The sequence below is a fragment of the Poecilia reticulata genome, chromosome 1, assembly GCF_904066995.2.
Source record: "Poecilia reticulata chromosome 1, P_reticulata-male-v2, whole genome shotgun sequence".
NCBI lineage: Eukaryota > Metazoa > Chordata > Actinopteri > Cyprinodontiformes > Poeciliidae > Poecilia > Poecilia reticulata.
In genome coordinates this window covers 28,900,434-28,926,146 of record NC_088830.1, presented here as the reverse complement: position 1 = coordinate 28,926,146, position 25,713 = coordinate 28,900,434, and the positions used below count along the sequence as shown (strand labels likewise).

General features: G+C 37.2%; 1 protein-coding gene across 1 annotated transcript in view; it reads left to right on the top strand.

Annotated features, from left to right (window-relative positions):
• Window positions 1-14,682: 14,682 nt before the first annotated feature.
• The window catches only part of tenm3 (teneurin transmembrane protein 3), a 588,369-nt gene continuing 577,338 nt past the window's right edge, over window positions 14,683-25,713 (top strand). The window contains exon 1 of the mRNA XM_081610716.1: window positions 14,683-14,706. The gene's annotated coding sequence lies outside the window, so the exon portion shown is untranslated. The remainder of the gene's footprint in view (window positions 14,707-25,713) is intronic.

Below are 25,713 nucleotides of genomic sequence, written 5' to 3'. Positions count from 1 at the left end.
ACATGGGGATGAAGATTGTAACTCAAAAGACAAAACAAAATCAAAACCAACAGTGTTGTGAAATGATAAACATTCATTCATTTTCAATGACACCTTTGTACAATTAGGTACTTTTGTCCTTTTCAACCCGTAATTTAAATGAAAGGATGCAAAGGAACAGTTTTCAATAAAATCCCGCCATGTCAGCAGAACTTTATGGTTTGTTGGATTCATGACAGATGTCTGCCTTTATGTCACAATAAAAGATGAAAATCTGTTTTGAAATTATTTGACTGTGCATTTTTATTAACAAGAATCTGCATTTTATTATGAGTGTGTAAACTTTTCTGTCCACTGTAAATGAGAACGCATGCGATAAACTAAACGTTTCCCTGTTTGTTACGTTGCCCAGGTTGGTATTTTCACTTTTATGGCGTCTTGATCTGCATGACAGTAAGAAGAGCAGCTTTAAAGTGTCTGTCTGCAACATGAAGAGAAACATGTTGCAGACAGACAAACACAAAACCATTTTCCTCTATAATTTGTCGCGTCAGAGTTTCCGGAAAGATAAATCGAATACGAAGGTGAATGCTGTTGCAGCAACAGTAAGTTTGCAGAGTTAATAAATAATTATGGTAAAAACAATCTGGGCTTTAATTCTGCTTGAAAGGGTAGAAAATTAATGATATAATTTTAGAAATTATCACTATTATCAATCATTATAATAACTGTTTAACTAAGATACTAATTTCGACTCAAGACTATATTAGCTCCAAAATGTGCAGTTGGTGTGAATAATGTATTCCAAGTGAGCCAAGGGAAATCTTTGCAGAGCAAAAAGGTAAAAGACAAAAAAAAAGATTCATATTAACCTTTTCTCTCCACCTCCCATCTCTCCTCCGCAGACCCCCGCCTCCTCCACCTCTCCATCAAATAATTTCTGTGCAAACTTCAGGAGTTACTGTGACAAATAGGACCTGCTGCTGTTCCGCTATCCATGCAGGCTGGAGCCGTAGTAGTTTAATTTAAGTAAAGTTTCTTATTGTTATGGAATTATTCACAGTTTGGAGATCGACTGGAAGGCACGGTTTGATGGCTAAAGGTCTATAGCATGAGATATTCAGAGAAAGAGAGAGAAAAATCTATCTATCTATCTATCTATCTATCTATCTATCTATCTATCTATCTATCTATCTATCTATCTATCTATCTATCTATCTATCTATCTATCTATCTATCTATCTATCTATCTATCTATCTATCTATCTATCTATCTATCTATCTATCTATCTATCTATCTATCTATCTATCTATCTATCTATCTATCTATTCTCAGAAAGTGAAGGTTTGAATTTTTGCAGAGCTTTATGAAACCCAGGAACTCCCAAATAATTTGCACTACATTTACGCATTCATCCATTCATACACACTGACAGAAGTACGGCTGCCCTTTAGTCTGACCACCAGCAGCAGACACAGATGGATGAATAATGGATGTTACCGGTTACTGGTTACAAACCCCCTACCTCTTAAGCAGCTGCTGCCTCACTTTGCTTTTTATTTGAATCTTTGCGTCAGGTTGAAAATCCTCATCTTTGTCTGCATCCTCGTTTCCTCCAGCATCATCAGTCCAACTCACTCACTCCGTCTTCAACTTCCTCCCCATTGGATCTGATGTCCCACGTACCAATTAGTTATCATAAATCGTAAACCACGTGTGTTGCTGCGCTTAGCAGCAATTCAAATGTTTGTTCAGCCACATATCTTCTCCAGACAGCTGGTCCTCTGTGTAATTAGACAATATGCGCGGTAAAATGTGTGCGTACGACAAGCTGTGCCTTACTTTGTCTGTCACATGCTCTCCTGCTCACACAGTTTATACCAGACTCTTTTATTCTGGCAGCATTACACACTGTCACTGTGTCTGAAGCAATATATTTTATTTATTTACATTTGTGCTTTGTTGTGTGAAATCGTGTCGATGTTGGAAAGAGATTTTTACTTTTTTCGTATTGTTTTCATCCGTTTTGCGGTTTGTGCAGCTTTATTTTATTGCATGAATTAGACAATATACATTTTGAAAAAAAATTTATATTTAATTTCAACCTGTGATAATAATAATATTGCTAACTGTGCACATATATGTGCTTTTCATGAGTTACTAATATGAAAGCTTCCGTCTTTTCGTAGCGCATGTTTTTAAAGTTTATCTGAAATGTAATAAGCAAATTAAATCTTGCATGTCCGCACTGAACCTTTAAAGCTAAAGTATGAAGAAAAGTAATAGAATATATTCAGTTTTAATTTAAAATTGTCAACCTGTGAGAATCCAACATGTAAAAATATGTGATTAAATGTTTTTATTCAGATTGTGTTCGCTTAATGCGAGGTTTGAAACAGAGCAGTGTGAAAATACAACTGACTTTTTAAGGTTGGGAAGCCAAGGAGAAAGAGCCAGAAAGGTTGTTGGTATATAAACACACATGCACAACACCCTGCAAATAAGGCCTCCCAACCAGAACTAACAAAGGCCCACCGCGGACAGTCCTGTCAGCTCAGAGAGGAAAACATACTGTGTGTGTGTTACACCCTGTGTGTGTATGAGTGTGATGTGATATGATATATGTGTGCATCTGTTGTTATGTGACTGTATGTGGCTTTCTTAACACACTAAGGAATGGTAATTGTCTCCAGTGAATATATCTTCTGCTTGTCATAAGCTACGCTCATTTACACACAAGACAGTGGTCGTTTGTGTGTGTGTGTGTGTGTGTGTGTGCGTGTGTGTGTGTGTGTGCGTGCGTGTGTGTGGGTGTGTGTGACACAGAGAGTGAGTCAGACCGATAGACACAGCCATAAGCTGTGCTCATTTACGCTCACATTCTTGGACTGTGAGTATTAGTGTGTCACATCCAAACGCTGAATGTGTGTGCGTGTGTGTGCATGCGTGTGTGTGTGTGTGAGCTTAAGAAAAAAAGAATGAAAAAGAAACTTGCATTAAAAAGGTAATATTTATGCCAAACTACTGAGTATTTGCGCCTGCATTCTTTACGCCACGCTTCCTTAGCTATAGTGGCAGCAGAATGCAGAATACCAATAATAATCACAGAGCCTACTTTATTTTCTCTGTTTGAGGTGAGACAACTGCCTTACTCCCTTGCCACCACTTTCCTCGCTTAGCTGATCAACACACACACACGCATACCCACACACACACACACACGCACCATATTTGTTGTGTGTGAATCTGCAGGCTGGGATGATCAGCAGAGTTATTGCATGTAGTGTTCTCTGTGTTGTAGGATATTCACTTTATGAGCTGCGAGGCAAACAGTCCCTCAGTAGTCGGGAGGCGCAGCAGCTGAGACGCTGATGTGTGTGTGTGTGTGCGTGTGTGTCTGTGTGTGTGTGCGTGCGTGCGTGCGTGCGTGTGTGTGTGTGTGCGTGTGCCTGCCACTTTCTTTCCATCAGCAGACAGGCTATTTAACCTTTCACACCCACCTGCTCAATAAACACAAGAGGTGGACACGACTGCATACAGTAAAGTAGAACTTACTCACTTGTTTTTGCATTAAATCATCTAAGCTCAAAGTATTTTTCTGGATTTGTTTCTGTGACAGACCAACAGAAAGAAAAATACGGGTTTTAATATGTTTTACAAATAAAAGCAGGACGTGTCTTATAAAACTACCTTTTGTAACGATTCCTGCTGCAATTCTGATGGGTTTTTAGCCAGTTTTTGTGCTCAAAGTACCGTCAGCTCTGTTAAGTTGAATGGAGAGTGACTGCACATACTGATTTTGTACTTTTAATTTAAAACAAAATCTAATTCAGATTTAAGTATTATCTTTTTAGAGAACTTTCTTTTTTATGTTTGCTATGTCCAGTTCAGTTCAGTTTATTTATATTTACATTTTATGTAGTTGTGGCAAACTTTCTTTCTACGCTTGTTTTTCTACCCCTGCATAAATGACAGATTTCTTGTTGACAACATATTTTATGGACAATAAGATCAACTTTTTTTCATAGTTTAACCAATTTTGCAACTTAGTCAGATGCAATTTAAATATTTTTCCCTCTAGGTGACGTATTTTTTTGACTGATGTTTTACTGACGAACATGAGCCAAGTATTAAACATTACCCTCTGCAACCAGATTATACCATTAACATGGACAAGATCCCACAAAGGTTTGACAATTTCTGTGTAAATGCGACTTAAACTCCGGAGCAACTTACAGTCCGGAAAGGATGATAAAGTCATCCACCTGAGCGGTGGATTTCTGCAGCTCCTCCAGAGTTTGCTTCGTTGATAAATTCTCCGTTGTCAGATGGACGGTCATGTCTCGTTAGGCTGATGGACTGAATGAAGCTTAATGTTCACAGCTTAGGATTTTGTTTGCTAACCAAACTGTACTCATAAAATCTCTCCAACTTCCACCCTGACCTGTCCGCTGTGTTGCCTCTCAGGTCAATAAAGCTCATTCATTTATTCCTTCGTGATTCTTAAATAAAGCTAAATAAACGATTTTTTTCTGTATTTATCCAATTCATTGACTCTGACTGTAAATTAAAGGTTGTGCTCATAATGTGTGTGTGAGGATAATTATTTGTTACAAGTTGCCATATCTTCTACAACACGGTCATCCTTATTAGTCACAGGCTGAGTGTTACTTCAACACCAGCCTGGTGTTAAAATCCTAGCTCACCAACATGTTTAAGTCTGAATATTTCACAACCAAACTGCAGACGAAGGAAGTTGTGTGTTTGTTGAGTGGGAACCAGCCGATCGGATGGGAAGTTGTGTGACTGTTGGCTCTCTGATATAAGACTATTGTCCTTCTAATGACAATGCCTCTGTCCCTGCACAGTGAGTCATTGTTTCCATCCTCCTGCTGGACAGGGGACATTTTCTGCATGCAGTTCCATTTTAGGCTTATTCAGTTAGAATTGATGTAGTCTGTTGCTCTGATGCACAGATGCCAAACTCAAGGCCAAAGCACCAAATCTGACCCTCCATAAGTTTTTATGAGGCTAAATCAATCAATCAATCAATCAAATTTTATTTGTATAGCACATTTCAGCAGCAAGGCATTTCAAAGTGCTTTACATAATTAAAATAAAAACAGAAATAATCAGTGAGAAAGAGAGAGATTTAAAAAAAATAAATAAATAAAAAATAAAAAAATAAAAAAAACAAAATAAAAATAAAAATAAAAATAAAAAAAACTAAAAACATTACATCATTAAAACATCGAAAAGAAAGAAGAAGAAATTAAAAACATTAAAGACATAAAAACATGGAAGACATCAAAACCCGCACTCTAACCCTAATTTAGCCATAAGCAACTCTAAACAGGTGAGTTTTAAGTTGAGATTTAAAGGCACCCAGGCTAAAGAACTTTAAAAAGATAAAAGTCTGATTAAATAATGTTTTATCAATCAAACCAAGGCAGTTTTTATCTCAAATTACATCACCGTAGCTTTATTATTATTTCATTTTGAGAAGTATTCATCAGCAGTTTTAACTGTTTGATAATTGTTAGCTTACAGAGTTGGGTAGTAAATAGTTACATTTACTTGAGTAACTTTAAAAAAAAAAAAAACTTCTAGGAATATTTCTACTGTGTTGTACTTTTCACTTTTATCTGAGTAAAATTTCTGGACTCTGAATGAAAAACAAAGATGTTTTAACCAGACACAGACACACACCTACAGTTTTTATTAAAGTTTTTTACAGAAAGAAACTGATTTTTTTTTTCTTTTGCCAGATTTTGCTAGTTTTTGTTACTTATATGAATTATTGTCATTTTTCACCTTAACTTTATATTTTGGCGAGTCTGATGTAATATTTAAATATTAAATCGTTGATAAGTTGATCAGTTACTCAGTACTTGATAAGACTTTTTTCCAAATACCTTTTTCACTCTTACTTGAGTCATTTCTTACCTTTTACATTCACTTGAGTAAAAGTATGTTGAAGTAGCGCTACTCTTACTTAAGTACCATTTTTGGGTATGCACCAAAATGAAAATAACTTTGACACCTCTTACGTCGTCTCTGTGGGTTACTAAAGTTGCAAACTGGAGTTTTTGTACTTATAAACAAAAGTAAATCTAGCATTAAAAGTTCACAGACTAATCCAAAAACATTTGAGGTGCAAGAATTAATTAAAAGGTGTCTGTGTTTCCTTTGCCAGAACAGCTTTAGAGAAGTAAAACGGAGGCTGGAGCAGAGAGGGTTGAGCATGAATAATCAGCTGTACTCGTAAAAATGCCTGAGGGCGATCAGTGGTCTGAGCTCTCCTCTCCACCATGTTGGGCACGCTGCCAACACCAAGTCAGGTCTTTATAGCTAATTGCAGTGCAGAAATGTGACATCACTGAACAGAACAATTTGTCACAACAGCTACTAAATCTGAGTCTTGTTTCCCAGAAGTATTGCATAATCCTTATTATACCGACGCTTAGCATGGATTTCCCAAAAGCACTGTGAATAAACACACTCATCACAGATTAACTGAGCGCATGATGAGAAGTTATCTGTTTTGTCTAAAGCAATTCTTGACTGTTTGCCAGACTCTGATGCACAGCTGATTTGAAAAGATGAACAGCGACAGTAAATTATTCCTATCTACTGAGCTACAATCTTCATTTTAATTCACCGGGAACGACTCCCACAATGTCTTTGGTGAGCGTTTTTTTTTTTTAAGAAAAGCTCTTTAAGAGACTGAAGAAGGAAAAGCCAATCAAACATTGTCATGAGTTGGGTTTTATTTCTCTTATATGCATACTGTAAATACACGTAAGGACACGGTTTGCTGCTGCAGTACATTCACCAAACTAAAGTGGTTTTCCAAGCTGTGCCTGTCTTTGTTCCTGTTGGGGTCTGGAGACCTACGAGGATTCTGCAAATGAGACTGCTGATGTATGAGGAAGACAGAGTGAGGTCGCTCCTCTCTGCTCTCTCACAGCTGCACCTCAGTGTGGCTGTGACAGAACACGCTGGGCTTCAGTACATAACCAGGTACCAGTGGGACCATAGTGGACCCAGTGAAGCTGTGCACCAGCTGTATACACGAAATCAGAAGCAAGTGAACATGAGGCTCCTTCCAGGAGGGCTCCACAGTTTTATTTGGGCTTTAAAGAATAACTGCTGTGAAACAGACAATTATCTTTTATTTCTCAGCTTCACTGCTTTATTGTTGTGATTATGCACCCTCTCTTCACTTCCAAGCTCATTCAGCCATATCCGTCTTTCCATACGCGAAAAGCAGTGGCCACCCGATTTAACCTTATCTACAACCTGGCCTCTCGTACTGTCAGGGTGCTTGGAGTTGAGTTAGTGCAAATGAACTGGTGGTTTTGCCACTGAAGATCTTGAGTAAAGGTGTAGTAGCAGTAAAATTGTAACAACATATTAAGGGTCCATAGCTTTGACTGTAGCAGATTTGAAGCAGGAGATGCTAGAGGCCTAAGGATGAACCGACTTATTCAACACAGGCACAGAACTGACTGGTTTAGTTATTTGAGGATTATCTGTAGTCTGTATTTGGTCATAAGCCTAAAACCATATGGAGTTTATGAACTACACAAGAGTCCTGTTTACTCTCTATTCCCAGTTCCTAAACTAGTCCATCAGATTTTGATCCAAATACTATGAAAACCTTATGAGTGCAGAAACTCCTTTAAATCAAGACTCATAAATTCTTCTTATTACCTGTTACTACTGTGTTTTGGCTAAATGACTTAAGATTTGTTTCTAACGTTTTTATTGAAATTTTTTTCCTCTTTTCTCTATGAAACAGTGTGAATTACTAGAGTGTGAATGGTTCTGTGCACATGAAACTTGCCTTTCAATATTCAACAATCTCTCTATGCATAAAGTGGGTTTGTTAGCACGAACACCAGAAACCTCTAAGGACGTCTCTCCAAAATTGGGGGTAACTTTATTTTCAGATATAAAAAAGCAGTAAAAGCACCAGATATACAATTCAAATGGTCATGCAGAATAACTTTTATGTTGAAGTTCAATTTCATCTGCAGGGTTCATCTGGTTTTTTTTCATCGAGTTTGTTCAAACAACATAATTGTAGGCTTATTTTTTGAGTTGCAATACCTCTTGCTGTCAGTAGGTGGCTGCAGGACACATGTTGGCCGTCTGAAACTACTTTTGGCTCTTCAGTCATTCTCCAATTAGTCAGAGCAACAACAGCTGTTGTGTCTGTCCTTTTAGCCATCAGGATCCCTTCTGTCTAAGGTGTGCTATAAAATCTGATGTAAAGGATGACATCCCCACCACAACGGATGAAAACTTACAAATGCATCAGGTCTTTGCAAGACCTTGGCAAGTTTTTAACATCAAGAACTTAGTTGGCTTCATATTCGCCATTATAGATTAGGACTTTTGTGTTTCCACTACGCATGTTAGCCACAGAAACACAAGAACCAACCACAAAAAGGAGGCAGACAAGAGAAGTGGGAGTGTGACCCAGTGAGGATCTGGCAGGAGAGACGCTACATCACCTGCTGCAGTTGTAAAGATTGATGTATTAGTTACTTTAGGAAGACTTGTGACCTGGATAATTGAAGGGCTGGATGAGTGTTATAATAACTCCAGAGATGCAGAGGTTATTGTTTACTGGGTGGAGTTTACAGACTGAGAATGAGTGGAGGATGAGGAGGCAGGTGTTTTAATGAAAGGCGGATTGACCAAATACGCTTCTAACAAACATTTCAAATGAGTTTTAGAGTCAACAACCAACAGAAACTTCCCCAGATGGAAGTGTGTTCTTACGTCAGAGTGGTATAAAATGCTTGATTTTGTGAGTATAAGGAAGAGGCTTCCTGGATGAGGTAGGTGATTCCTGACATGGCACATGGTGAGAAGATGCTGCTGGTACACAGAACATGCACTAGCAAGGAAAATCCTATTTGCTGAGGTGTAGCTGTGCTATGATTGCCTTCACACTTAAGGAGATTTTCTAAATCTGCTGCATTCCAGCCACATTCAAAAAGTTCATATAGGTCATAAAGAGTAATGCAGGATCTTTATCCAGTGTGAAAGAACCATAAAAAGTCTTGGTATCTATTCAACATAAAGTACGCCTGACATTTTGATAACCAGTCATTGCACTAAAAGACATTTTCACCTCAACAACAGATACGTTCAGGGGTTAAATACATTTGCAGATTGTGCATTTTTGTCACTGTATGACTTTGTTAATCAACATATTTGATGTGCATTAGCTAAATTATTTTGATGACATTTGACACAATGTAATGTTTATTGCTTGCTTCATAATTGATGACTGTTTGATGTTTTTATGATGTAAAGCACTTTGAACTGCCTTGTTGCGTTTATGCCAATGAACCTGATTTGTTTATGAAGATTCGGGATTTAGACTCTTGCAATTTCATGCAAATATTTACTTTATAGTTTAACTGATCTCATTCTGTTTGGTAACAGGAATCCAAGCGTTGCTCATCTCCACCTGTTAGGACTTAGGAGAACAAAAGAGAGAGGGGTTTTTAAACTAATGTGCTTAATCTTTCTCAAACAGTGACTAAACTCAGGCATTCACGTTCTAAACAGACAATTTTGCACCTGAGAATAGATGGTAAGCATTTAGAAGATTGCAAAGCAAAATGAAGTTCTGTGTAAGAAACTGCTAAATTATACAACCTCGGACTGCAACAAAGAATTAATGTAGACGTCGGCGGCCTGCAGCCGGATCCTCGGGGCCCGTTGTTGCATTGAGAGGGTTCTGGAGAACTCTGCATCACTCTGAGGAGGCGATACCACCATCGCTGGGGAACGCTGCTCAAGAATTTGAGAGTTTATTGTTATGTATTTGGAGGCTACAGGACTTTGTCTCCTATCTAGTAATTATTTTTATATAATATTAGCTGCAGTCAATAGATCCATCCTGGTTACACAAATAAAACAGGGACTAACTTTATTCTGATTCTTATCAGACAGAAGTTTCTAAATTCTTTTGCTATATTTTTCACTGTATGAATGTGTGATTAGGTTTTTTGTTTTTTTTTACCTCTGTGTCAGCTCAGCAATAACCTAATGAGTATAATAGGCTGATTATATTTTTAATAAACGCAGCAGGCAGCAGTAGTCTGCCGAGGCTCATAGCTAAACGGATGGAGAGATTTTCAATGAGTCACTCTGGTACACTTACTGCTGATTACAGACACGTAGCACTTACTGTGCATGAAGACTCGGCGTACTCGTCTACCGCGCTCCGTTTTCGTGTATCTGCAGACTTTTCTTTTCCTAAAAGAAACATATAGTTTCTCTGTTTTTTTTTCTACTTTTCCTTTTTATAAAAACGTGAAAGCTCACCCAAAATCTCCGAGCTGTGTATGTAGTGTGTGTGTATGTGTGTGCCTACATCCTATTACTATTTCTCCCTCTCTGTTGACTAAATGAAATCCCATCTCTGCAGTTTTTCCTCCTCAGCACCCATTCACTCCCCCAGTGCAGCCCAGACAATATTAAAAATCTCCCTTACTCCCAGCAAACAGGCGGTGCTCACCAGCCCGCATGTCTCAAAAGATGTTTTTTCCTGTCCATGTGATGTTTTTATGTCTGTTAAAAATGATCAGGTGCAATCTCAGGTGTAAAATTGGATGAAAACGTGGATGTCGGGGAGTGCTTTGTTTCATTTATCTGTGTTTTTTGGCCTTCGCTGTTTTCCAGTGGAGCACTTTAGGAATATATTACCGAGAAAATAAAGCGAGTACTTTTTTTACATTAAATTACCTCACTGTAAATTGCTAACTTTTATAGTTATCAGATTAAAAACACGATTACGCGTTCAGACAAGCTAAAGAAACATTCAGAATTAATTACTCACTCGTTAAATTAGCTGATTTTCTACTGTATGACAAAGAAATGGAAGATGAAACACGAACGTCGTCTGAACAAGCTTTGAAATTGATTAATACATCAAAATCTTATTTTATCTATCTATCTATCTATCTATCTATCTATCTATCTATCTATCTATCTATCTATCTATCTATCTATCTATCTATCTATCTATCTATCTATCTATCTATCTATCTATCTATCTATCTATCTATCTATCTATCTATCTATCTATCTATCTATCTATCTATCTATCTATACAGTTATAAGGAAATAAATAGAGAAGTACATAACTGCACAAAACGAACAATTTTTCTTACTTGTCGTTTTGATTAAGTTCATTTGTCTTTGGTTGGGGGTAATCATTTTTTGAATGTTTCAGTGACGTGTGATACTTTTTCTTCAATTTTAAGTTATTATCATGCTCACATTTCAATTAAAATATTTCCTTAAATATATGTTGTTGCAAACTAGTGCACATCTTTTTTTTTCAGCATGTTAAAACCCTGTCTACAAAAAACTGGCTCTTTTGAAGCTTACAGATTTATAGTGCCGTTCATGTTGCTATGAAAACTACAATCATCACATTCCGTTCATTTGGACGATGAATTAATTCTGGTTTTGTTTTGCTGAACAGATTCATCTCTCAAGGCGTTCGGACTCCAGTGGAGGCAACACAGCTTTCCTGAGCCTCCACGACCCTGCAGGCAAATGTGACTTTATTTATTACAGGTAAAGTTTCTACCTTTGGGTTAAAGTAGAATTTAGGACCGAACACAACTATTTAACTGCTCGAATAAAGCTAATTTATTTCTTATGTGAATAATTTAACAAATATGCAGGATAGTGTTTAATAAACTGAGAACAGGTAAGAAGAAAGGCTGGAATTAATATTATTTAGAATCTGCATTTACAAAAGACACATTTAAGTTTAGAAAAGAGAATTGCCTGTTTTCCACAGCAGCTGCAGGGATTTTTTATTTTTTTGCTCAACATGTAGATATTTCTCTGAGCTTCTTTCATTTGAATCATAAACTGTTCAGTGATGAAACAAGTCGAGGAAAAGGTTGTGAAAGTATCAGCAGATATCTCTCGCATTAGCTCTGACTTCAGGCGAACCCTGAAAACAGCGACTCATCTGTGGAAACCGGGAGCTTTATTCAAAATGACCGAGTGCACCGAGAAGTAAAACCCAGGCAGCACGGGTCAAACCCAACAGAGTCAAATTCAGATAAACACTCACCTGATGGCTGTATCTATCAATTTCGATCCTCTCAACAAAGAACAACTTTTACATGACAAATGGTTTTCAATGTGAGAAAAGAAAACTGCACTGCATCCTACTCTGCAGGTACTTCATCGTGGCTTTAGCCCGTCACCTTTCTCTCTCTCTCTGATTTACCCGTCAACCTCACTTCCCCGGCAGATTTTTAGTTTTTCAAAACATCTTTTTGCCTTTGAAGGATGTTTACGGCTGCATTCAGAGCCAGATTATTCACATTAGGTGCTGCTGCATCACTCGGCTCACAATGGGAATGAGGAAGCAGCCGAGGACTCATCGCGTTTCACTCTGCAGAGGTCATGTTAATGGGGAGAAGTGAAACATGAGAAAAGGCTCAGGCTGCAGGATGAAACGTGTAAGGCTGGTAGGATCTGTATTATGGCTGTGTTTGCTCAGCCCTTTGCGCCCTGCACACTCCCTGCTCTGTTCAGCACCACCACAGCGAGAGGCACCGGTGTTAGGCACATGACAGCAAGCTCTACTTTTTACCACAAGTTCAATAACATCAGTGCCACTGACGCTTCATTCTTTCCTTGAGGGATCAAAATTTTAAGAAAACAAAACAAAAACATGAATGAAAGCATTAAATTTCAAACTAAAACAAATGAAAGGTGTTCAAAGAAGAAGCGGGAAGTCGCAGTGGCTTTTCCAGTCCTGTCCAGAAGTTTACATATACATTTTGAATCTAAATGGCGATTAGATGCATGAATAAATACACATACATGCAGACTGCAATGAAACACAGATATCTGCATACACCTACACATACATCAATGTAGCTGTGGATACAAATTTACACTGGTGAAATTTTAAAAGGTTTTGTAAAACTGAACATTTAAGAAAAATAGTTTACATTTCAATCAATGAATGGTTCAAATTAAATGAAACACTGTGCAGTTCAAAGAGACCAAGTCTGATTGTTTCTGTTTCAAACTGATTTTTATAATTTTATTAAAATGACCATAACATAGAATGGCCGTGACAATATGCTGTTGCTCTTACTTTAATGCGAAGCGGCAACAACAAGTGTTCATAGAGAATTAAATGTTTTGAGACGTTTGCTTTTAATTCAAGGCCAGCAGTTGTGGCAAAAAAAAAAAAAATGTTCAAAGAACAAAATCTAATTGAAAGAAATTTTTAGATTGTAGAAAATGTTGAGATTTTTCAATCGAAAGGAAAAAATATGATTAAATGTTGAGTCTTATGTATTAATAAATGTTTCAGTGTAATAGTAACATACCAGGAAAAATTTCAAACTTTTTATCAGACAGATAAAATATATATATTTTGTAATTATCCTGAATTGGGCCAAAAAGCTCTCGATGCCTCAGGTCAGGTTTTCCCTCAAACTTTGGGGAAACCAATTTTTAAGACTCAAAGTGAGACTGACTGAAATTAACATCCATGTCTAACAGAGACCCAATCCTCAAATTAAAGATGTGATCAGTTTATGTATCTGCCAGTTAGGAAAGTTAGAAGATTCTGGAATAACAGGCTGGAGAAATGGATAAATTGAGCATCGCAGCTTGAGGAGAGACGCAGCTCCAATGTGCAGCGGCAGGACGAACACAATGCCTCAGTTTTCATATTGTTTGGTCTGACTCAGCTCTCTATTATCACCGGTGCTTGATGTTATGATGTTCAAAACAGCTCTCTGGGAAAACGCAACATCGGTTTGAAATGTTTTCGGAAAAAAATATTTGTTCTTTGGGTTCCACACAAAACACACAGCTGCAGCAGTTTAGCCTTAGCCCTGGGTTCAAATCCTTCCAGCTTTGATATGAAATTAATAATTACTGAGAAACACAGAATGTGTGACTTTATCTCTACATAGAGAGATCATTTTTAAATAAAAAAAATATGCTTGATTAGCTTTTGTTGTTTTAAATTTATTATGCAAGAAAACATTCATGGTTCCATAAATACTTTGAAAGCGCACATATTTATTATTGAAAAAATATATTCAGTGTTGATCAACATGTTTATTGCTTTCTTGGAGGCAGCTGATTGCACAAACATTTTGCATGTCAAAAACTCGTGTCAGTTAATTGAATGATCCGTGTAGACAGAGGTCAAACAAATAAAAGAAACAAAAAGCACAAAGGCCGACAGAAAAACAAAGAACAAATTGAAACAAAGCAGGAAACAGCTTCTGTCTTTCTTTGTGAAAGAAAGAAAGAAAGAAAGAAAGAAAGAAAGAAAGAGAATTATTTTTGAAGAGAATCAGTTAAACATTTCAGTCCTGTTGTTTTGCAGAAATATTTTCTCCACAATATGTCAAGTGTCCATGTGCGAAAAGCATCAGATTCATATTCGTCCTAAAGGGTTAAATAGAGGGAGGCAGCGCTGTCCTCATAACGGCATAACCCTCCCTCTCCATTATCCTCCACACAACATCCAGGAACCGTCAGGCTCCCGCTCTCCCCCCCTCGCTCACCCCCGGCTGCATACACCCTCACCCAGCCTCTTCCTCCTCCTGGCCCCGCTCCTCCTCACCTGCCGGCGGAGCGGAAGCGGAGCATCGTCCTTGCGGAGAGGAGCGATCTGCGCGGCGCGGCTCCAGGTAGCTCCACACTCATTCTGCCGGCGCACGTGCTCAGCTGGTTGCTCTCCGGGGCTCGTGAGGCATGTTGTGCGCGCGTGCGTGTGTGAGAAGAGTCTCATTGAGTTTTGGTGCAGACGCGTCGCTGGTTAGATGGCAGTAAGTCACAGCTGCTCAGCCGTTTCCCCCTGTTTGACTTTAAAGAACTGCACGGGTGACTTCCTGCGGGTCAGAGGTTGGATGAATGGCTCCATTAGTTTGGTTCCTGGAGGAACTTTAGCAGGTTCCTCTGAAAGATGACCCATTGAGAGCTGCTGTGTTGTGTGAACTTTTCCAAGTGCAAACTGAACCAAACAGCATTTATTAAAAAGTTTCTCTCCATAAAGCCTGATGAAAAAAAAAATGCATCTCAGCATAAGAGCTGACTTTTTCCCCCCCCAGTTCTTTTCCCCTCTCGTTATTAATTCCCTGCAGATTTAAATTTGGAACATGTAATGTGCAAAGTGAACTGGTCGTACTCATTAGGCTGTGAAGTCTGACTCAAAGCAGTTGTTGTGAGTCTGAGATGTTCCCAGCTGATCCTGAACCGTCCAAACTTTTGCACATATTGGCACAAAAAGGAGTCAGAAATGATGGTAGTGTGTTCTCCTCACAGTCTGTGTAACCGCAGAAGCGTCAGCACAGTTTAACTGAGATATTTGGAGCGTTTCCTGCTGTTTAGAGGTGAGTTCTGAAACTGGATGGTGTTTGAGTCGACTTGTGTTTCCTGAGGGCACAGCAGCAGGGGGACTGTTTTCCCAAAAGGCGTTGGAAATCTCTCCTCTGGGTGTTTGACTGCTTTCTTCAGGATGCTGAATTTTGATTTCCACCCACTTAGAATATTTAGCTGGCATTGCTTTGCCTTTTTCCAGTTGTTAATTTTGAATGCGTTTAAGGAGAAAATTGTTTGCTCTCTGAAAGATTAGAGGATACCTGGTCCTGCTGAGTGTCCTATTAAGTGCTGCAACAATGGTGCACAGCTCCAAGCTATTTACAACTTACATAAATATTCTGCAGCGCAGATTTGATTAAATGTAAATAATAAACTCACTTGACAAAACCTTTTAGCAGATACTAAGCTTTAAAATGTAAGTTTTTAATTTAGGCTAAAACACCAGAGAGAAAAAAATCTTTAAGCCTGTGGTACACATAAATGTGAATGTTAATGTCATTCTGTATGTAGTAAATTAACAAGAAGAGAATAAAACGATACGTAATTTGCATTTTCAAAATCAGCAATATCGCAACTTTTGCTTTGACAATCATTTCATGTTATGTCGGATATTAATAAGTATATTAATGAGAGAAAAAAAGTTTTGACCTCAGCTAGGTTTATGATAATTCAAATAATAATACAATAATACAAATTACAAACAGCTTAGATTACTAGATTTTATTTTTTAGCGGGCTACAGATGTTAGTATTTTTTGACACATTTTCTACACTTATTCTATATTCATTTCTCATCTGTTTGTGTTTTTTAATCAAACTTTGATGCCGTTTAAGACTGCTGTATTTTCTTTTTTTTTTTAAAATCGATTCCTACACTTGGGAGGAAATTAAGGCGATAATGGGGAGTGAAAGTGATATTCCTGATGGATGATTCCTCAGCGCTGCCGTTAGATGAATGCAGCTGAATTTATGGATCACTTAAATGTCAAGCATTTAAAAAGTAGATCAGAAAGGAATGCTCACAGAAAGGTGGAGTGAATATTTGATTTTTCGGCTCCTAAATGTACACGGTGGCGCGGCGCCGTGGAGATAAGAAGCAAGAAAAGATTCCTGTGACAAGTGCTCTCTGATAATACCCCGGACTCTGCAGAAGTGAACAGCTGTCAGATTGACGGATTTGAAAATGCCACAATATTATTTCTGATGGAAATTAGCATTGTGCAGCTTGAAAAAGAAACTGATGCGGGTCCTGATTAATATTGATCTTGGCCTTTAGGAAGGATTTATCTGGGTGATTTTAAGCTGCGCACAGTCGCCTGGCAGGTGGATCTGTGGAGGATGTAGTTACATTTTCTACTTGGAAATATTAAAATGAACAAAAACAGCGCTCTTTGGTTCATTGATTTCTTGCTCTTTAATTAGGTAAGGCAGGGGAAGTTTAATTTGCATAACAGATTTTAGCAACACAACATTTTTAAGTGCCTTATGTGATGAAATGGTGAATTACCACTTAAGAGAAGCGAGCTGGTGTGAAACTCTGAGGTAAAACATTTATTCTTTTTAAATCAAGTTTTCACTGAAGCATTTTCCTCTTTTCAAGTTTCCTTTTGGAAGGTAATGACAAATTTCGTATTGATTCACAAGCTGTACTTAAAAAAAAAGATAAAAAAAAAAAAAAAAGATCCATCAAGTGGAAACGTGTTTGACCTTCTTGATTTCTGTCTTTTTAATTCACTGCTGATCATTCAGTCTAACCGTAACGTTTCATGATCCTGCTGTAAGTTTTATTCGTTTCAAATGAAGGAAAAAAAAAATCTCAGACACAATTAATGGTTAATGTACAACATTGTTTTCACTGTTACTTACAGCCAATAATGTATTTTAGATTACGAAAATCATAAAATGTGGCACAATAAATAAAAACATCTTATGCTTAAATTAGAAAGACATCAACATTTGTAAATCATATGAACAGAGTTAAATGTTTTAAGTGTTTTTGTCCATATTATGGCCCACACTACCATGCTGAAATCACATAAGTTACCCTGCAGGCAGCACAGAGGGTCATTGCTAAAGATGCGGAGTGTTCATAGAGTGCTCTATGCAAGCATGGCAGTGGAAAGTTGAGTGGAAGGAAAAAATGTGGTAGAAAAAAAGGTCAACATGGATAACCACAAGCAAAGGCAACTCATGAGTTTCAGTAACATTCCAACACTTTGGCACTGACACTTGACTTTTTAAATAAAACTAAAGATTGCGATTTATGTAAATTGGAAATCGAAGTGGAGAGGCAGAGAATCCAAGTGGCTTCATCCTGGTGTAAAGTAGATTTAGGGTATCATGTCTTATGACGCTGTTGGTCCACTCAGTTAAAAGTACAAAGTCAGCACAGGCATATTTAAAATATCTAATTACTAGAGATGCACTGATCAGATATTAATATCTGTATGGTCCCAATATTGAAAAAAAAAAAAAATCCAATTACATTATATTTAGAATAATGGAACTTAAAAAAACAAAACAAACTATATATATATATATATATATATATATATATATATATAGCATGCTTAATCAAGCTTTTGAAGCTATTGGTGTATTTAATTGTGCTGTACTGGTGCAGAATTATCAGATAAATTTGTAACTGTATTTAATAAAAGAAACATCTTAAGTCAATTCAGCACCATTTTTCTGTATTGGATCGTATCGGACGATACTACAGATATCTGTATCGGTATTGCAAGTGAAAAACGTGGATCAGTACCAATACCTCCATGATAATACTGTACTTGATTGTTCAGCAAGCAAAGCTGGGATTTTCACCATCAAAAATCTGAAGGCTGTCATGAAGAGAAAGATAAGAGGCTTCAGAGTCAACAATTTCAATGAAACGAGCTACTAAAGCAGCTGATGCAGAAACTAAGTGCAATTACTGTACAGTAGAGCTGGGCAATAAAACAATAACAATATATATCGAAAATGAACTTTCCTCAATAGACATATGAAAAGGAGTGAATATGGCCTTCAATATACAGAAAAAATGAGCAGCCCATGATAGTCAGGGCTGATCCGTGCTGGACCGATCATGCAGCTGGAAGACAGCCATGGAAAGTTAGGCTGACGCAGACAGACAGCAGGAGCCAGACGTGCTAATGGCTAATATTTGTGCAGCTGTAGCCTCTTTCTTCAGGTAACAAGTGCGGCATGACTGGAAAAAAAGAGACAAAATTGAGCGACCTCCAGGAAGGAAAGATGGAAGACGCAGGGAATGACATCATTGACATCGTGTTGTGGTGTTATCGTCTAATTAAAGTCGCAGAAAAGGCAAAGTAGTGTGCTACTATCCTGCAAAGCCGGTAAAACCACCTGAGCCAGTGGCACTTCATGCAGAATTAAAACTTTACAATCCCAAATGAGTGAGTTCGTAGGCGACGCCCCCTGAATTCAATATTTCACCCAGCACAGCTTGACAGCACAACTAGTTCTCCCTAATTGTATTCTTGTTCAAGCAAAGATCATGTCTATTCTGTTGCTTTGTATTTATTTTTCATTGCATTTAAAATGAGCTTTAGAAAGGAGGGACTTTGAGAATTTGCATGTATTTTCTATTTATCTGAAAACAACAGAAAAATGTCAGATTTTGTTCCGTTTTCTTGTAATGCTTGAAATGTTTAGTTTAGAATATACCTCCTTCATTTATCCAAAGCAGTTTTATAATGTCCAATGACATGTTCAACTTTATAAAATAAATATTTAAGATGAAAGAAAACCTTTCTAAAAGACTGCTTCAAATAGCAATTTGTGATATTTATTGATATTGACTAATATGAAAAATGTGATCATGATATAATTTTTCCTTCATAAGGTCCGGTATGTTGAGGTAAGCCATAAAATATTAATAATTAAACATCTTCAAGATAAGTTTCAGTTGTTCTATTTAAATAGAATTACCAAAAGAAACGCACTTTTGATGACAAATTATAATAACTTACCGAGTTGTGTCCGTTTGTGTCATATAACAACGAACAATAAATCTTTACCAAACATGTTTTACTTTGCCGCGTGGATGGAAATTAGTTGTGTTGTAACATATTTTGTTCTTTTAAAACAAAGCATATCAAAAAGTTTGGTTTGCAAAGAACTCTGGAATAACTTACTGCTGTTTCCACCAGCTGTGATTGTTTGTGACCTTCACATCTTTGGGAAACAAAACAATTTTCAGTCAATCAGTGGCTTCTGTTATATCTTCCTGTGACAGTTGCTACTGTAAACAGCAGAGGTTAAATAAATGTACTGATAAAGAAAAACATTGTTTCTACATGCATTATATTTATCACTTATAAGTCAGAGTATGTCACAAAAGTTAAATTTAAAAGAAAAAGGAGACAAAGTCCCAGGGCTCCAGATATTTAGCCCCAACATTTTTATGCACATCTCTGATGCAAATTGAGTTTTTAAATGAATGAGAGATGGCTGCCATGATTTGTGAATACTGATACAGTTATTAATATATAAATGCAGCCACACTATCCTATTAATTTCCTGTTGTTGGAGGGATTCGGGGTATGAGCCCTGGAGTCAGAAGGGCCTGACATCTGAGAGGGCGAGAGAAAGAAAAATCCAAAGCCTGAGCAGATTTCATTGATCTCCTTACGCTTCAGGTAAATATTAGAGCCTTAACTTGTTTTTGAATCACTGTAGTTTCATTTTTCTCTGTGTTTAATTTGGTGCAGCTTTTCAAACTCACAACAGAATGACGAAAAGGAACATGTTTCATTTGTCTTCACTGGATTAATTTAAATTAAAGATGATTTAAGCATAAATTAGTTATGAACGTTTGAATCCACGACAGCTGCTAACTGGATCCTTTTCTGGAGTTTTATAATTGAACAAATATGGCTATACTGTAAAGGGACAATATGAAAGAAGAAAAGTAGAATGTAGTTTATTTTTCTGCAATAAAATGTCATGTTTTTACCTCATACAATTAAATAAATCTGCAGGAGGGCAACATTGGCTTGCAGCAGACAGCAGCTTTGGAAATAGACACAAAAGAAGAAAGTACCAATCACACAGCCTCAGTTAATTGCATACCTTTACCTTACAGCCTGTGCATTTTGTTCTAGAGACGGTCGAATATATACTCCCGCTACCTGCACTGCTCTTTTCCCAAGCGTTTCTTCTTGACTTCATTTCAGAAGGTCTCAAGGTTAAAGGAAAATAACACATATTTGTGAGAAGCTTCAAAAAGAAAAACTCTATAGAAACAAGGATTCTGCTAGATTTATTAAGCTGGATTGTGTCTGCAACAATGATACATAGAGTAAGTCGTGAGGAAAAGAATTGTAGAAGGACTATTTCTAAAGATTTTAATCTGATAGCAATTATTCCTTTAAAAAATGAATTATTTATCTCTAAACATAATTATATTGCCTTTTCCTTGCACACTAAAGTCAGTTAATGCTTTTCTATGCAATTACAACAAAAACTATTGAATTTGATAAGCAATATATCCTCTTGTACAAATCGCAAAAATGATCACCAAACAGAGAAAACGGTCAGCATGCAGTCATGGTAAAAAGAAAATGCTAAATTCCTGTTTCAGGAGTTAGAATTCTCTGTATATATATATACAATATATATGTTTATTTTTTTGTTTGTTTTTTTTACCAGATTTGTGAAAATGTAAACGGTAAAAAATACGCTACAGATTTTATACCGTCAATTTTAACCTGAAAATCTAATCACCGCCTTCTCTACTTTTAAAATGACAGCGATAAGCTTTTAAACATAATATAACCACAAAGCTGTACTTTGGAGATGTCAGAGTAATGACATAGTTCAAGTGATTAAAAGTGTGCTGGATGCTCCGCTGACGGCTCACTTTGTGATTCGGCTGCTTGTTTATTAGCATGCAAACTAGATTCCTGAGACCTGATGACACAGAATGGATTTCCAGGCCAGGACTGAATTGCCACCACTGCACAAGGAAGATTTCCGTAAATAAATCAGTTAATTGTATGTGCATTTCTCTGAACCTTAAAACTGTTTATCGTGTTAAATTTACTCACATTTCTGTTTCTGTGTGGTACATTCACAAACATTTCTGCTCTTTAAAAACTGAAATTTTCAGGTTTTTTACAGCATCTTCTGGTACAAATTTCACACAAAAACTGCAATTGTTCATATTTTTGCATGATATACATAGGTGGTACAGTCACAATGTTTTCTGCTGTTTAAGACTGAAAATGTCTGTATTTCTTTTTTACTGTAAATCTCCTTGTGGATTTCCAAATATATATTTTTTATTTTTGTACAATTGACAGGAGCTTCACTCTTCCATTTCCAAATCCAGCCTGTTTCATGGCAGGCAAAGGTACAGACCCCACAGGAATAAAACAGAGCAGCATTGCTATTGTTCATTCAACCTTCATGTTATCTGATGGACTTTTTGCTCTCTCTTTAAGTGGCTGCCTGAATGAACAACTGGCATACCTCTAAAAATACACCTTTCTCTTAAACAGGCTCTCATATCACCTTAGCTTCCTCTGGCTTCATGTTTAAACCCCTCACTGAGAGTGAAAATAGCCGAGTCTCCTTCCCACAGCAGCAAAATCCACAACAAAGAGCGGATTTAAATTGTTTCAGAACCTTTTTATATATATGGAAACCCTGAGCACTGAAAGTGCTGCCATGACTGTACACTACTGAAGCTAACCAGATGTATAATATGACATAAAACAAATGTAAACATGCTAATTACATAGAGAATAGACTGAATAAAGCTTAAAAGACAGACAGATTTAATACAGATTACATTTAGGGTTTAGTAAATTAAATTTAAACCGTGTTAAGGCCAGATTTTTGTGACCCGACTGACCCAAACTGCAACAGTTAAACACCCGTTTAAAAGGCGGTGCAATCCAGGGACACAGCAGGCGTATCCAAACCCCCAGAAGAGGAAGAAACAACAAAAACATTCGTTTGAAAGAAGTACTGTGGAAGGAGATTGCTTTGACCATAAGGACACAAAATCACTTCTCCCTGGTGGGAATTCAGTAAAGTCGTTTTTTTCCCTTCTCTTCAAAACGTTCATTTTATCCATATGTTGCCTCTGAGGTCAAAGATCCTCAGATCAGGATTAAAACAGGCTATTCTAAACTTAACCTGTGGCCATTTTACAACATTATAAACTTTATTGTGTTCCTTACAGATCATTTATTAAGAAGTACTAATGATCCACAGGATTTGTTTTCATTTGTCTAGAACATACACAGACAGTGTGTCTATTCTAAATTAATATATGATTTTTAACATTAGAAACACTAACAGTTCTGAATGCTTAGCGCTCTCCCTCCGCTAAACTGAATTCAAAAGTTGTAGGCTGATGATGAACTACTGCCCCCTGCACCAGGGCTTTTGTCTGGGGTAAATTTCTACCTCCGGAGGTTTTAGAGGGTGCAGGGTTCCTGGAAAATGCTTGATTTGGTCTGACCAGAAAACGTCCTCCTGCTTGTTTTCTGCGGCCCCACATGGCTGGCAGTAAACTGCCAATAAGACTTTTTATGGATTTCTCTTAACAATGGCTTTGTTGTTGCTGCTTCTCTATAATAGCCAGATTTGTGGAGTGGACAACTAATAGTTATCCTGTCCACAGATTCGTTCACCAGAGCTTAGGCAGCTTTACAGAAACATAAAGGGTGTACATACTTTCATTAGATTATAGATTGAACAGAAGATACATTTAAATTCTCCACAACTTTCTCCTTTAGTCTTTATGATGCTGTTTGATAATTAATCTTCTCCATCAAGCCTCTGAATTTCAACTGTTTTTTATTAAGAATAAGAATAGTACTAAATTTGAGTTGATGGTTTCAGAATATGAAAATTCAAAGATTTTAAATTGTTTAACATTTAAATTTAAGCTTTGAAGGAATTGGTTCGGATCTCAAAGAGTAATCTTCATAGTTTGATTGATGTTTCGGGTACAAATTGAATCTTTGTGTTTGAGTTCGGTTTGGTCACACATACATCTCAAACAATAAACAATTATCAGAGATTTGAATTCAGTCGAATCCACATTTTTTTTTGTTTAAACAAGTTCAAAGTCATTTATTTTTTTCATCCACTTCATATTCTGATTATATTTCTTTCACCTTACGTTTGTTGTTAAACTCCCAGTGAAAAGATTTGGCCTGGACTTACACGCTCCGGGTCGGATCAGCTCAGACTCTTCCTGCTGAGGAGGTTGAGATCTTTTGGAGAGCAAAACCTGAAGACCTGCTTTGACTCTGCTGCAGCATCGGCCATTTTCTAAGGTCTTCTCTGCTGGAGCAGCAGCTTATCTGGTAACAAAAGTACGAAAGTGTTGATGGCTTTCTGTCCACACTGGGTTCGGTATATAATATTTTGAGATGTGGTCTAACTTAGCTTTTAGTCATTCTGGAGGGAAGCTGCATTAATCTCTCAGTCTGTCTGAACAGTCACTCCTGCATCCTTATGTCCAAATTCATGACCAGCTCATAATACAACATTAACAGCTCCTGCAGGCAAATTATTGATTTTTATCCATGATCTCGCTCTTGCTCTCTCTCTCCATCTTCCTTTCCCTCTCTCTCTCAGTCTGTGTGTGTGTGAGAAAGAGTGTGTGTTGCAATATTTTCTGGCTGCGTTGTTTGTTGTTCGGCTCATCTGGGTTTTTTCTTCCTTTTGATAAGGAGTTGTTCCTTTCCACTGTCGCCACATGTTTTATAAGGGAAAAGATTGCTGCAAAGTCAAAGACAGTAATTGCCTGGGGTTTCAAACATAGATAATCTAATACAAAGTGAGATTATAACCTTTTAATTAGGTTTGAATTGGACTTTATCTGATGAACCTGGTCTGATTCTAACTATCTGATAGTGTTACATTACAATGATTTAGACCAAACTAGACTAGATCATACATTATGAAAAGAGTATAATAGAAATGTCCTTTAATTTCTGATAGTGGTGGGAAAAAATCATGTTATCATCACTATTCACACATAGGTAAAAAAATAAATGTACAAAAAAATTACAATAATAAAGGAGCAAAAAGGGCAAATTTACAAGATAAGAAAGATAATACGCTACAGTTAATAACAGTGTAATCAGATTGAAAGAAATGTTCAACTGAGTGGGAAAAATGGACAATATGTGAATATTTGTGTATGGAAAGCAGCAACGTACTATTTACAAAACATGATCAAAAAAAGAGTAAGCACTTATCAAGTTTGAGTTTGTAAGGAAATGACCAGGGGTGAAAGTAAGGGGTTACGGTCGGATACTGGGTACCCCTTAAAGATTTAGCGGGAGTACGAAGTACCTGCAAGAGAGGAGAGCGGCTGTCTGCTGTAAAGAATCAATGGGTGCTTGCAGCCACTAATCAGCCGTGACTGATTCGTTTTTCAAGAACAATCTAAAACAAGACTTAATCGGTTGATAAATAACTTTTTTTCCCATTTCATATTATTTCTGAACTGTTCGTGCTTTGCTAGAGCAGGGCTGCAATATGTCGATCGCAGAAGGTTTTGAGTCGATCTCGGCATCAGGAGACAAACTGAACGACGCCAGGACGAGACCAGCACGTCCTCCTCTGACTGGCTTAAAACATTCGTAACTTTATTAAAGAACAACAGCAAATCAAAAAACATGTTCAAATTAATGACCCAACAACAATAATAATCTCAGTGATTATTGTTTCAACAAGGTGTTGCGCAATTCTGTGCGTTTCGGTTCCATTATCAAAATAACTAGCAGAGCAGGAGTTTAAAATTAACTCATCAACCACCACTATGTTCATGAGAGGCTCATTAATGATTGCAAAATAAATAACAAGCCTGAAAACCTAATATCATAACGGACTGAATGTTATGTTCTTAACGTGATCTAGGGTCAGCTGGCGAAGCACAGGAGGTTGCCATGGCAACAGATGTGCTTAAATGACAGAGAGAGATGGAGAGTAAAAAGGTGCGAGTGGTTTTGAGGTGATCATCTGTTCGGGTTGTTTTACCTTTGTTTACCTTTGTTGTGGCGCTTTACAGCCACTGTAGTTTTTGAACGTTCAATAAACAACAAACTTGGACTAATTACCTCGTTCTGTGTGAGTATACGTCATTTACAACAAACATCAAACACGGTAAATATGTTTCATTAAGTATTTAACAAACAAATGGCTTCTACCGCCATAATTATGTGAAATTAAATTGTCGAATATTAAAAAATAGTCTGGTGCTGTCGGGCTCAGAATCTGAGAGGCTTTTCCTTTATCAAATAAATTTTTTTTGGCTCTTATTTA